The sequence below is a fragment of the Dendrobates tinctorius genome, unplaced genomic scaffold, assembly GCF_039654945.1.
Source record: "Dendrobates tinctorius isolate UK_male_01 unplaced genomic scaffold, ASM3965494v1 ptg000456l, whole genome shotgun sequence".
In the NCBI taxonomy this organism is placed as follows: Eukaryota; Metazoa; Chordata; class Amphibia; order Anura; family Dendrobatidae; genus Dendrobates; species Dendrobates tinctorius.
The window spans coordinates 847,820-861,236 of NW_027362118.1; the positions used below are offsets into that span (position 1 = coordinate 847,820).

At 45.9% G+C, this 13,417-nt stretch overlaps 1 protein-coding gene and 1 pseudogene across 1 annotated transcript in view; one reads left to right on the forward strand and one right to left on the reverse strand.

The window, feature by feature from the left end:
• The window catches only part of LOC141077550 (uncharacterized), a 93,953-nt gene that overhangs the window by 52,789 nt on the left and 27,747 nt on the right, over positions 1-13,417 (reverse strand).
• On the forward strand, positions 7,474-7,568 carry LOC141077570 (small nucleolar RNA U3; annotated as a pseudogene).

A 13,417-nucleotide genomic window follows, 5' to 3' on the forward strand; every position in this document is an offset into this window, starting at 1 on the left:
GGGCTGGTATTTGGTGTTGAAGCCCAAGAATCATTGTCCATGTCGTTTTTGGGGTCATTTAGAAAAGAAAGTTTCTCACTCCAAGCCCCCGGATTCCGTCTTTTTGAGGAAGCTGATGTATCCATGGAGTCAGTAATTTTGTGGGGCGTCCTGGATCTAGTAGGACTGATGGTATTCCCCAAATCGGAGGAAGGGTGAGATGATTGTCTCTTGTCTCTATCCAATTTGGCGGACATAGTAGTTGTGGAGGGAGTTTTTGGTTGTTTGAGGCTGTTTGATCTGTTTTGACTCATTTTATCGGTATGAATAGAACTAGGCTGCAGAGACAATGAGGGAGAGTTGGGAAGTGGTGGCAGCGACTTTCGTCACCCCTTTTTTTTTTATTATTATTATTTTGTTTATTTATTTGTTTGTTTATTTGTTTATTATTTTAATTCTCTTTTGTTTTAGTTTGATTTCATGTATGGCAAAAACCGTCTGGGCAGTCCACCAGTGATTTACGTTATGTGGGGAGTTGAAGCCAGCAGCACTATGGAGCTGGATTAGAAGGCTGCTCCTTTGACGTAAGATATGCCGGATTTTACGCAAATCGCGTATGTGGAGTGCGCAGCTGTGAATCAGGAAGCCGCTCTGAGAGAGGAGAGAGCGGCTCCCGATAAGCCCTGAGGGGGCTAAGAACGCAATTGAAGGAGGATATCCTGGTGGTGGTGGGGGTGGTGAGGACCCCAGGAGCTATTTGCAGTGGGTACGGTGAGTGGCAATGCCTTCCCGTGCCGCTGTAGCTACGGCAGTCGGGTTTATCAGCCGGGGGGAGGTGCTCCTGCGCGAGGCGCTTGAAAATATGGCTCTAAACCGCTGCCACAGATTCGCTCCTCAGGATTTTCCAGGCAAGTCCCGGACAATTGTTCTGACCGCGGGAGGTTAGGTAGCGGAAGCAGGAGGGAAGGAAAGGCGTACCGTAATGAAGATGCAGCCGCGGGCGGCCGAAGTCTGAATTTCAGGCGCGCGCTATTGCCTCAAGCCGCTCGGCGGTGTCAGCCGCGGCCAGGGAATGTCGCGCCTGCGCAGTGGGTTTTTTTTTTTTCTCTTTCTTCTATAAAAGCACCTGAGTGCCCGTCAGCAAAAATTAATAGTCAATTGAAGAAATAAATCTTTCTGTGAACTATTATATGAGCGTCTTTGTCTCCGGTTACCTCAGAAATAGGCGGTAATCTTCTTTAGGAGCTCCTATGAGAGCCATGGCCCAGATGGGGGGTCGAATCAGGGCTGAGGGAGGGAGCCTGAGGTCCGGGATCCTCTATCCCTAGAGGGGGCTATAATAAGCCTGATATAAGCTTCTTTACGTGCCGAAGATGGTTCGGATGATTGCTGAGGGGGATTCTACCCCAATTCTTCAGGTGGGATCTGAGCCCAAGTAATACAGTCCGGGTATGGCCAGTAGGCCTCAACAGGCCCCGCAGTAAGTGTTAGGCCTCGCACGTACCAGACCTCAAAAGTCCGTAGGAACTGGCAAATAGGGCTCCAAAGGCCTGGGGTGTCACTCCTGAGTGACTCTGAGAAGATTTCTGAGAGGATTTAGCCTGGATGGGCTATGATTTCAGTTGATTTAGGGTGGATGTGCCGGGAGATCTTAGACTGCACGTCCTACTCCATGACAGTCTAGGCCACGCCCCCACTCATCCCATTTTCTAACCGCAGCACCATCGGTTTAATCCTATTACTGTGGAGCGCTTATACTTAAAAAGTCTCTAAATTTAAAGGGCCTACTAGACATAAAGGAGTATGATGGAAATAATTATATTAAAAACACATTAAAAATACTTCCCTTATAAAACATGAATAAGATCTTTTATAACAATTAAATAATCATCAGGTATTTCATGGTGAAATTCCGTATAAACTCCCATAGGAAAATAAATATTAAAGGACCTCCATAAATATCAAAAAAATATAAATAAATACATATAACAACCTCTATTAATAAATTAAATAAAAACCTCTGTGATCTCATGAAGACCCTGTGGTTTGAGGCTTCTTAATTTATAGATCCAATACACCTGTTTCCTGTTTAATTTCAGAATCCTATTTGGAATATGAGTAGGGATATGATCAATAGGAATAATTTGTAACTTATTAAAATCTTTATTATTAACTAAGGTATAATGTCTCGTAAGACCATGGGTAAGAAGTAGAGATGAGCGACTTTGCCTTTTTTCGGGTCGAGTCGGGTTTCACGAAACCCGACTTTCGCAAAAGTCGGGTCGAACGAAATCGGCCGATTATTGTGAAAAATCGAAGGCCGACTGAAACACGAAACCCAATGTAAGTCAATGGGGAAGAAAAGTCGGCAGGGAGTGGAGGACAGGAAACACACCTACAGTGCCCATTTTAATGCCAAAAACATCAATTCTTATTTCTTAAGCTTGTCAACCTTAATTTACTTTATAATAATAGTTAGGCATTGAAAACTGGGGGTTATTTGGCTAAAGTTGTGGGGGTGTAGGGCTGGCTCCAGATTTTCATGGGCCCAGGGCCAAAGAGTGTCACTGGGCTCCTTTAACACATGACACAATTCATGATCCTTTGACACGGCAGAGAAATAGCGGTATAGTACAATGAAAAATACTTCACTTCTTACATCACATGACTGATATCCATTTTAAATTCTCCAATAGCTCCAAAAACGGACAGTATATTCCTCCATACAGTATTATGGCCACCGCATAGTCCCTCATACAGAGTAATGAGGCCCATATATTTCTCCATACAGAACCATTGGTCCCATATAATGTTAGATACAGTATATGATGAGCTCCACATAATGCTACAGTATATGTTGTTCACCATGGATGAAGATCCAGTGTCTTATGGGCCCAAATAATGCTCCATATATAAGGGGCCCCATTTCTAATGCTTCAGTGTATAATGGGCCCTGTAAATGCTGCTCCAGTGACTGATGTCCACCTTTGGAATGCTCCAGTGTATGGTGGGCCCCAGATATCATTCTCCAGAGTATCGTGCTCTCCAAAAATTGCTCCCAACCTTTAACCCCTTCATGACCAAGCCTATTTTGACCTTAATGACCTGGCCATTTTTTGCAATTCTGACCAGTGTCCCTTTATGAGGTAATAACTCAGGAACGCTTCAACGCATCCTAGCGATTCTGAGATTGTTTTTTCGTGACATATTGAGCTTCATGTTAGTGGTAAATTTAGGTTGATAATTTTTGCGTTTATTTGTCAAAAAATCAGAAATTTGGTGAAAATTTAGAAAATTTTGCAATTTTCAAATTTTGAATTTTTATTCTGTTAAACCAGAGAGTTATGTGACACAAAATAGTTAATAAATAACATTTCCCATATGTCTACTTTACATCAGCACAATTTTGGAAACAAAATATTTTTTTGTTAGGAAGTTATAAGGGTTAAAAGTTGACCAGCGATTTCTCATTTTTACAATAAAATTTACAAAACCATTTTTTTTAGGGACCACCTCACATTTGAAGTCACTTTGAGGGGTCTATATGGCAGAAAATACCCAAAAGTGACACCATTCTAAAAACTGCACCCCTCAAGCTACTCAAAACTACATTCAAGAAGATTATTAACCCTTCAGGTGTTTCACAGGAACTAAAGCAATGTGGAAAGAAAAAATGGACATTTTAATTTTTCCAACAAAAATTTTCTTTTAGCATCAATTTTTTCATTTTCACATGGGAAACAGGATAAAATGGATCCTAAAATTTGTTGGGCAATTTCTCCTAAGTACAACGATACCCCATATGTGGTCATAAACCACTGTTTGGGCGCACGGCACGGCTCAGAAGGGAAGGAGCGCCATTTGACTTTTTGAATGGAAAATATGCTGGAATATTTAGCGGTTGCCATGTCGTGTTTGGAGAGCCCCTGTGTGCATAAACATTGGAGCTCCTCCACAAGTGACCCCATTTTGAAAACTAGACCCCCCAAGGAACTTATCTAGATGCATAGTGATCACTTTGAACCCCCAGGTACTTCACAAATTGATCTGTAAAAAAAAAAAATACTTTTTTTTCACAAAAATTTTCTTTTAGCCTCAGTTTTTTCATTTTCACATGGGCAACAGGATAAAATGGATCCTAAAATTTGTTGAGCAATTTCTCCTGAGTACACCGATACCTCATATGTGGTCATAAACCACTGTTTGGGTGCACGGCATGGCCCGGAAGGCAAGGAGCACCATTTGACTTTTTGAATGGAAAATTAGCTCCAATCGTTATCGGACACCATGTCGCATTTGGAGAGCCCCTGTGCACCTAAACATTGGAGCTCCCCCACAAGTGACCCCATTTTGGAAACTAGACCCCCTAAGGAACTTATCTAGACGTGTAGGGAGCACTTTGAACCCCCAAGTGCTTCACAAAAGTTTATAACACAGAGCAGTGAAAATAAAAAATATTTTTTTTTCCTCAAAAATGATTTTTAGCACACTATTTTTAATTTTCACAAGGCTAACAGGAGAAATTGGACCAAAAAAGTTGTTGTCCAGTTTGTCCTGAGTAGGCTGGTACCCCATATGTGGGGGGGAACCACTGTTTGGGCACACGGCAGGGCTCAGAAGGGAAGGAGCGCCATTTGACTTTTTGAAATACAAATTACTTCCAATCGTTAGCGGACACCATGTTGTGTTTGGAGAGCCCCTGTGTGCCTAAACATTGGAGCTCCCCCTCAAATGACCCCATTTTGGAAACTAGACCCCCTAAGGGGGTTTTTTTCCACAAAAAAAAAAAGATTTTTAGCCAGCAATTTTTTTTTCACAGGGGTAGCAGGATAAATTGGCCCCAAAAGTTGTTGTCCAGTTTGTCCTGAGTACGCTGATACCTCATATGTGGGTGGGGACCACTGTTTGGGTACACGTCGGGGCTCGGAAGGGAAGTAGTGACATTATGAAATGCTGACTTTGATGGAATGGTCTGCGGGCATCATGTTACATTTGCAGAACCCCTGATGTACCTAAACTGTGGAACCCCCCCACAAGTGACCCCATTTTGGAAACTAGACCCCCCCAAGGAACTTATCTAGATGTGTGGTGAGCACCTTGAACCCCCAAGTGCTTCACAGAAGTTTATAACGCAGAGCCGTGAAAATAAAAAATATTTTTTTTTCCTCAAAAAAAATGATTTTTAGCTAGCAATTTTTTTTTTCACAAGGGTAGCAGGATAAATTGGACCCCAAAAGTTGTTGTCCAGTTTGTCCTGAGTACGCTGATACCCCATATGTGGGGGATGACCACTGTTTGGGTACACGTCGGGGCTCGGAAGGGAAGTAGTGACATTATGAAATGCTGACTTTGATGGAATGGTCTGCGGGCATCATGTTACATTTGCAGAACCCCTGATGTACCTAAACTGTGGAACCCCCCCACAAGTGACCCCATTTTGGAAACTAGACCCCCTAAGGAACTTATCTAGATGTGTGGTGAGCACCTTGAACCCCCAAGTGCTTCACAGAAGTTTATAACGCAGAGACGTGAAAATAAAAAATATTTTTTTTTCCTCAAAAAAAATGATTTTTAGCCCGCAATTTTTTTTTTCACAAGGGTAGCAGGATAAATTGGACCCCAAAAGTTGTTGTACAGTTTGTCCTGAGTACGCTGGTGCCCCATATATGGGGGGAACTATTGTTTGGGCACACGTAAGGGCTTGGAATGGAAGTAGTGGCGTTTTGAAATGCAGACTTTGATGGAATGGTCTACGGTCGTCATTACGTTTGCAGAGCCCCTGATGTGCCTAAACAATAGAAACCCCCCACAAGTGACCCCATTTTGGAAACTAGACCTCCCAAGTAACTTATCTAGATGCCTGGTGAGCACTTTGGACCCCCAAGTGCTTCACAGAAGTTTATAACGCAGAGACGTGAAAATTAAAAAAAAAAAATTTTCCACAAAAATATTTTTTTAGCCCCCAATTTTTTATTTTCCCAAGGGTACCAGGAGAAATTAGACCCCCAAAGTTGTTGTGCAATTTTTCCTGAGTACGCTGATACCCCATATGTTGGGGTAAACCACTGTTTGGGCACACGTCGGGGCTTGGAAGGGAGGAAGCACCGTTTAACTTTTTGAACGCAAAATTGGCTGGAATCAATGGTTGCACCATGTCGCGTTTGGTGACCCCCTGATGTGCCTAAACAGTGGAAACCCCTCAATTCTAACTCCAGCCCTAACCCCAACACACCCCTAACCACAGCCCTAACCCCAACACATCCCTAACCCTAATTCCAACCCTAACCATAACCCTAACCCCAACAGACCCCGAACCCTAGTCCCAACCCTAACCATAACCTTAACCACAAGCCTAACCCTAATTCCAACCCTAACCCTAATTCCAACCCTAACCCTAATTCCAACCCTAACCCTCTTTCCAACCCTAACCCTTTCCAACCCTAACCCTCTTTCCAACCCTAACCCTCTTTCCAATCCTAACCCTAACCTCTTTCCAACTCTAACCCTCTTTTCAACCCTAACCCTCTTTTCAACCCTAACCCTAACCCTCTTTTTAACCCTAACCCTCTTTTCAACCCTAACCCTAACCCTAACCCTCTTTTCAACCCTAACCCTAACCCTAATGGAAAAATAAAAATAAAAATATTTTCTTTATTTTATTAGTTCTGCCTACCTATGGGGGTGATAATCGGGGGGTTTATTTACTTTTTCTTTCATTTTGATCACTGTGAGAGTGATCAAAATGAAAGAATGGAATCTGCAGCCGGCAGATTCGGGCGGGCGCACTGCGCATGCGCCCGCCATTTTCAAAGATGGCGGCGCCCATCATCTGGACCCGAGGGACACCGGGAGGGACGGGGGGACTCAGGAGGTACCGGGGGGGTGAGGGGGGGATCGGAGGCTGTCGGGGAGCAGAGGGAATGGGAGGGGGGCAGATGATGACAGCGGCGGCAGATCGCCGCTGTCATTCAGTTGCGGGGGGGCCATCGCCGGTGGGGGGGGTGGAATCGGTGTCTCCAGCCATGTCCGATGCTACAGCAGCGTCGGACATGGCTGGATTGTAATATTTCATCAATTTTCATTGGCTGTTTCACTTTTAACAGCCAATCAGAGCGATCGTAGCCACGTGGGGGCGAAGCCACGCCCCCTGTGGTGAATTACAAAGCCCCCTGTATCTGCGGGTCGGGTGACCTTTCAGTGACCCCGGTCACCCGACCCGCAGGGGGGCTTTGAAGTCATGACGCCACATAGGCGTCACTGGTCAGATTTGAACCAGGTTTTATGACGCCTATGTGGCGTCATTGGTCGTGAAGGGGTTAAAACAAAAATTCTTAATAAATATAATTCTGGATTAATTATTCAACGGCTCATATACAAAAAAATCAATCCTTAAAAGATACTTTATTAACCAATCATTAAAAAGTTTTCAAAACTTCAAAAAACAGGCAAACAAAAATAGGCTTATTGCTGATTTTCAAAATCCAGCCACAAACTATGACTATACTTTCAGGGATCATTTCTATAGTGTATGACTTGAGTTTTGTCCCCGGCCATCTGTTGTACTCCAAGCTGATGTCATTTAGATAGGAGTCAACAGGGTGATTAGGGAGAGCCGCCGAGGAGTGGGGGCGCCATTTGCGTATCAAGAGGGTGCCAACCTCCGCTGTCAGGTAGGAGAGAGATATAGGGCCCTATAGGGACAAATAGGTTTGTGACCCTCTACCTGACATTGGAACGACTCTCTAGTGTTTGTGGCTGGATTTTGAAAATCAGCAATAAGCCTATTTTTGTTTGCCTGTTTTTTGAAGTTTTGAAAACTTTTTAATGATTGGTTAATAAAGTATCTTTTAAGGATTGATTTTTTTGTATATCAACCTTTAAAACAATTAAATAAGTCTCCTCGCTAGGGAATCCCTGTACTCTGGACTCCTCGTCGTCCCCTTCATCCATCTTTCTGCACTTGCACTGTTTAGGCAGAGGGCGTACAGACGTGATGTCATCGCGCTCTTTGACCAGAATGTCACTGTCAGGAATAGTGTTTGGTTTCCGGGGGCAATATGGTTGCAAAGCTGAGCCTTAAAGGAATGTCCAGAAGGGCACCACCAGGAGTGGAGCCTGCGGCTTAATTGGACTCAACATGGGCAACTTCAACCATGCCATCCACAAAAAAGCTGCACAGATTGCAAGCTTAATTCCGTTAACGAACGAGACTCAGGCATGCCCCCCGCGGTCCGCGTCCAGCTTACTAGAGGGACACGCAAGGCTCTGGCACGCGAGATCGGCCAATAACAGGTCTGTCATGCCCTTACATGTCCGGGGCTGCACGCGTGCTACAATGAAAGGACCAGCGTGTATCGCTTACAGGTGCGGATAACACGCTGAACCCCGTTAGTGATGTGGATCTGGGATTACAATTCTTCCCCACGAACAAGCATTTCCCAGTAAGTGCAGGTCAACCGTAATTCCGGAATTAGGCCTAAACGGCATTCCAGAAAGAATGTGAAAAAATTAAGTGCCCAAACCACAGGTGCTGTAGCTTGCTTAACAGCTGGGCTCCTCTGCTGAGTAGCACACAGTTCTTACATAAACAGGCGGCATAGCTTGGTTCACGGGTGGCCAACTCTGCTGAGTAGCATACACAGTTACTAGGCCCTAAGTATTAAGTGGTGTAAATGCAGTCAAAAACTGGTTCTTTCATAAACAGGCGGCATAGCTCGGTTCACGGGTGGGCTCCTCTTCTGAGTAGCAGACACAGTTACTAGGCCCAAAGGGATTTTCAGGACAATATTAAAAAATTATTAGAAACACACACAGTGTAGCTCCTTCACAGGTGTAGTACACCGCTGACTACCAGACACCGCTACTATGCCCTAAAACTGTCTATTATCATTGAAAACCATTATTAATATGAAAAAAAGATACGCTTTTGTTTAACGAAACGTTCTCGAATGGAAACTCGAACAGCCGAATTTTAATCAAAGTGTTGTAGTTCGATGAACGGATCTAACACCGCCCAAAACAGCTAGAATTTGAACTTGGCCAACAGTTCCACTCAAACACCACTCATCTGTAATCAGGAGGCAGACTCAGACGGTCTCAGGCACAGTATGGATTCGACAAGATTGCAGAAAGTTGAGAAAGGGTACAGTATCTCCGGATAACAGGTATATATAGCAGAGTTTAAACATTTAAAATCTCCGTGTTTATTTCCGGAGTACGACAAAGACACTCACAGCCTCAGTATGGATTAGACAACAATCTAAAAAGTAGAAAAAAGGAAATGTTTTTGAAGCGTACACCAGTATACACTGTTGGGGTATTTTTAAATCTTCATATATATTTCTGTCTCAGTAAGACAGTCCAGACTCTCCGCAAGAGGAAACAAGATGGATAAAAGTACAGACATAAAGTCGAGTGATTGCAGAAATTTAGGAATTACTAATCACGGGAAAAACTCCCAGGAGAATTCTCAGAGGTGATGCTGACCCTCAATTACTTTGTGTGTGGAGACAGCGAAAACAGTTCTTTGTGAAGAAAGTGTTGCTGTATCGCAGTACCATTGATCCCATCACCGTTACTCATCGCCATCAAATTTTGATCACAAGAAGAGATGTAGACATGGTCCTCACTGCCTATCATGATCTGTCAGGTGACTTTGGAGTGCAAAAGACACAAGCCACAGGCTGTAGGCGATTCTATTGGATTGGCATGAGAGGGCACATTTAAAAATGTGGGCAGGAATGTCACACGTCTGTGAGTAGGAAAACTGTGAAAGCTGATGAAAAACCGGCACTGCATCTCATTGTGAGTCGACGTCCACAACAAATGGAAGCCATTGATCATCTGAAGATAGAGCCCAGCAGGACAGGGCATAGCTATGTCTTAACCATCATCTATCAGTTCACCAAATTTGTAGTGGCAGTCCCAGTGAAGGATTTAACAGCCTAGACTACACAGCGGTTGAGCAGGGAGAGGTAAGTATTGCAAGTGCTGGGGCCCTGAGCCAGCAGGGGGGGCCCACTCGTGGGCGGCGGTACTGGCACAGGGCCCCTCATAGTATGCCGGTGTGTCTGACGGCGGGTGTGCACCCCCACCATCAGAAACACTTGATTGTACTATGAGGGACCCTGTGCCAGTGCCATCGCCCAAGAGTGTGCCCACCCACCTGTCCAGGGCAACGGCACTCGCACGGGTGCGTGCGCCAGGTGGTGACTCCGGCCCTGTGGGGGGAGGCAGCCCAGTTAGGGAGGTGGAAAAAATGGCATATGTTGATGTTAGACATTCAGCAGCTGCAAATGGAGGAATTGGAGAAGTCCGAGGAAGAGGAAGACAAAAGCGAGCCATTTTTCTGGCAAACTATGGGTCAGCAGGGGAAAGTGGGACAAAATCCTTTGAAACCCATGCATGGTTCATTTTAATGAAGGTTAGATCATCAACATTTTGGGTCGACAGACGGGTCCTTTTTTCTGTCAGGATTGATCCAGCAGCACTGAAGACTCTTTCGGATAGCACACTAGCAGCAGGGCAAGCGAGCCCTCCTCCTCTTCTTCCTCCACCTCGTCCAGGAGAGGTCCCTGAGCAGACAATGGCTGAATGTCATCAAGGATTCCCTCCTCCTCTTCCTCCTCATCAACATTGGCTGCAGACGCCTGCTCCTTAAGGTGCGTCAAAGTTTGCATGAGCAAACGCATAAGTGGGATGCTCATGCTTAGGATGGCGTCGTCTGCGCTTACCAGCCGTGTGCATTCCTCAAAACACTGAAGGACTTTACAGAGGTCTTTCAGCTTCGACCACTGCACACCTGTCAACTCCATGTCTGCTCTCAAAGTGCCTGGCCGTGTATCCTCCCACAAATGCATTATGGCCTGCCTCTGCTCGCACAGCCGTTCCACCATGTGCAGGGTGGAGTTCCACCTTGTTGCAATGTCGATAATGAGGCGGTGGTTGGGAAGGTGGAGCAATCGCTGCAGCTTCTGCATACGAACGGAGTGTACAGGCAACCGGCGGATGTGCGCGCACAGTCTTCGCACCTTCTGGAGCAGGGCTGTTAACTCCGGATAATTTTTGAGGAAGCACTGCACCACCAGGTTCAAGGTGTGAGCCAAGCAAGGTATGTGGCTGAGTTTTGAAAGGGCTATGGCTGCCACAAAATTACGGCCGTTATCACTAACTACCTTGCCTGCCTCAAGATGTACACTGCCCAGCCATGACTCAGTTTGTCGCTTCAAGTACTCGGCCAGCACCTCGGCGGTGTGTCTGTTGCCCAAACACATCATCTGCAACACAGCCTGCTGACGCTTTCCACTAGCTGCTCGATGGGGGGACACATCGTGTGCAACAGTGGCAGCTGCAGATGGAGTGCTCGTACGACAGCGCTCTGTGGACGAGCTTTCGCTTCTCGAGGAGGTGGAGGAGGAGGGTGGAACGCCTACAGCCAACTGTTTCCTATACCGTGGGCTAGGCAGCACTGTCTCACCACCGCTGTCCCCTGTGGACCCTGCATCCACCACATTAACCCAGTGCGCAGTGATGGACACGTAACGGCCCTGGCCATGCCGACTGGACCATGCATCAGTAGTGAGTTTCACCTTTCCGCTCACTGACTGCTTGAGTGCATGGACAATGCGGTCTTTCACATGATGGTGGAGGGCTGGGATGGCTTTGCGAGAGAAGAAGTGGCGACTGCGTAGGTCATAGCGGGGTACTGCATAGGCCATGAGTTCGCGGAAAGCTGTGCTTTCCACCAACCGAAACGGCATCAACTCAAACGAGATTAGTTTGGCAATGTGGGCATTCAAACCCAGTGTACGCGGATGAGAGACTGAGTACTTTCTTGACCTACTCATAGTGTCTGGGAGGGTGAGCTGGACTTGAGAGCTGCATATGGTGGAAGTAGCGGTGGACAGGGCGGACTGAGAGAGGGTTGATGATGGTGATGGAGTTGGTGTTCTTTCTGATGGCCTAGAATCAGTCTTTCGTTGATATAACAGTGGGATTCCCTGACTGCTGTGGCCTTGCAACGACACCTCAACATTTGCTGCTGTGCTAACTGGTGGGCTTACAGTGGGGGAAACAATGTAGCGTTGCTGACTACCTTCGTTGTGATCAGTTGCACATGTGGCACTTGAGGTTTGGTGTTGTGTCCACGCTTGCAAGTGCATGCTGGTTAAATGTCTAAGCATGCAACTGGTATTCAAATTTTTCAGATTTTTCCCTCGGCTAAAGGTCTTTGCGCACTTCTTACAGATAACCTTGGCCTGATCATGAGGATTTTGTTCAAAAAAGTGCCACACTGCACTCTTCCTACTTTGGCAGACATTTTGCGGCCTAGCACGCTGTGATCTTTTGACCCTCTGGACAAGCTGTCCAGCAACTCTTTTGATGTTTGGAACCTGTCTTTGGAGTGCTCCGGGCCTGCCAGATAACAGCTGTTGCGATGTCGATGTCTGCTGTGGATGCTCCTCATCTGAGCTATTGGAAGCAGCACCCTCTTCCCCCAATGGATGCCAATCTGGGTCAACAACTGGGTCATCCATCACCTCCTCTTCTATGTCATGTGCACCTTCCTCTGTGTCACCGTGTATGGTGGTATAGTGTGCGGGAAGGGGCACCTGAGTCTCATCAGGGTCAGAATCTGGCTCTGTACACTGCGAGGACAATGTAGTGCTCTGAGTGAATGTACCAGCAGAATCATCCATCAGCGGCTGTGCATCAGTGCACTCCATGTCAGATTCATCTTGGCCTGGGTAATTCACCATTTCACTTGATAATCCAGGCATGGTATGTGAAAACAGCTCCATGGAGTAATCAGTAGTATGGCCTGCGTCATCCTTCAATCTTGGTTGGGGTGAAGGACACAAGGAAAGGTGTGGTTCATGAACATGAGCCTCCAATGACGACTCAGTGCTTTTACTTTTTACAACTGAAGAAGAGGAGGCGATAGAGCTGGAGGCTGAGTCAGCAATGTAAGACAAAACCTTTTCCTGATGCTCTGGCTTTAAAAGCGGTTTGCCAACTCCTAGAAAACTAAGCGTTCGAGGCCTTATGTAGCCAGACGATGACGCAGGCTCAACACCTCCTGCATTCGGTCCTATTTTGCTCTTGCCACTACCATCAGATCCACCACCAATACCATCATTACCAGCTGCCAACCCCCGCCCAATTCCACGGCCTCTTCCACCAGCCTTCCTCATTTTTGGTAGAAATGTAGACAAAATCCAACAAACTATATAGTATGTAAAACAAGGTACAAGGTGTCTATAGGACAGGGGAGATTTTGAATTTCTGCACACACTTTTGGACACTGGACACTTTTGGATTGTGTGAGGCCCAATGAATATCTGAGCGCTATGTGACAGGCTCGATGGCACAGCTGTGACCTAAGTGACTAGAGGATAAGGGAGATTTTGAATCTCTGCACACACTTTTGGACACTGGA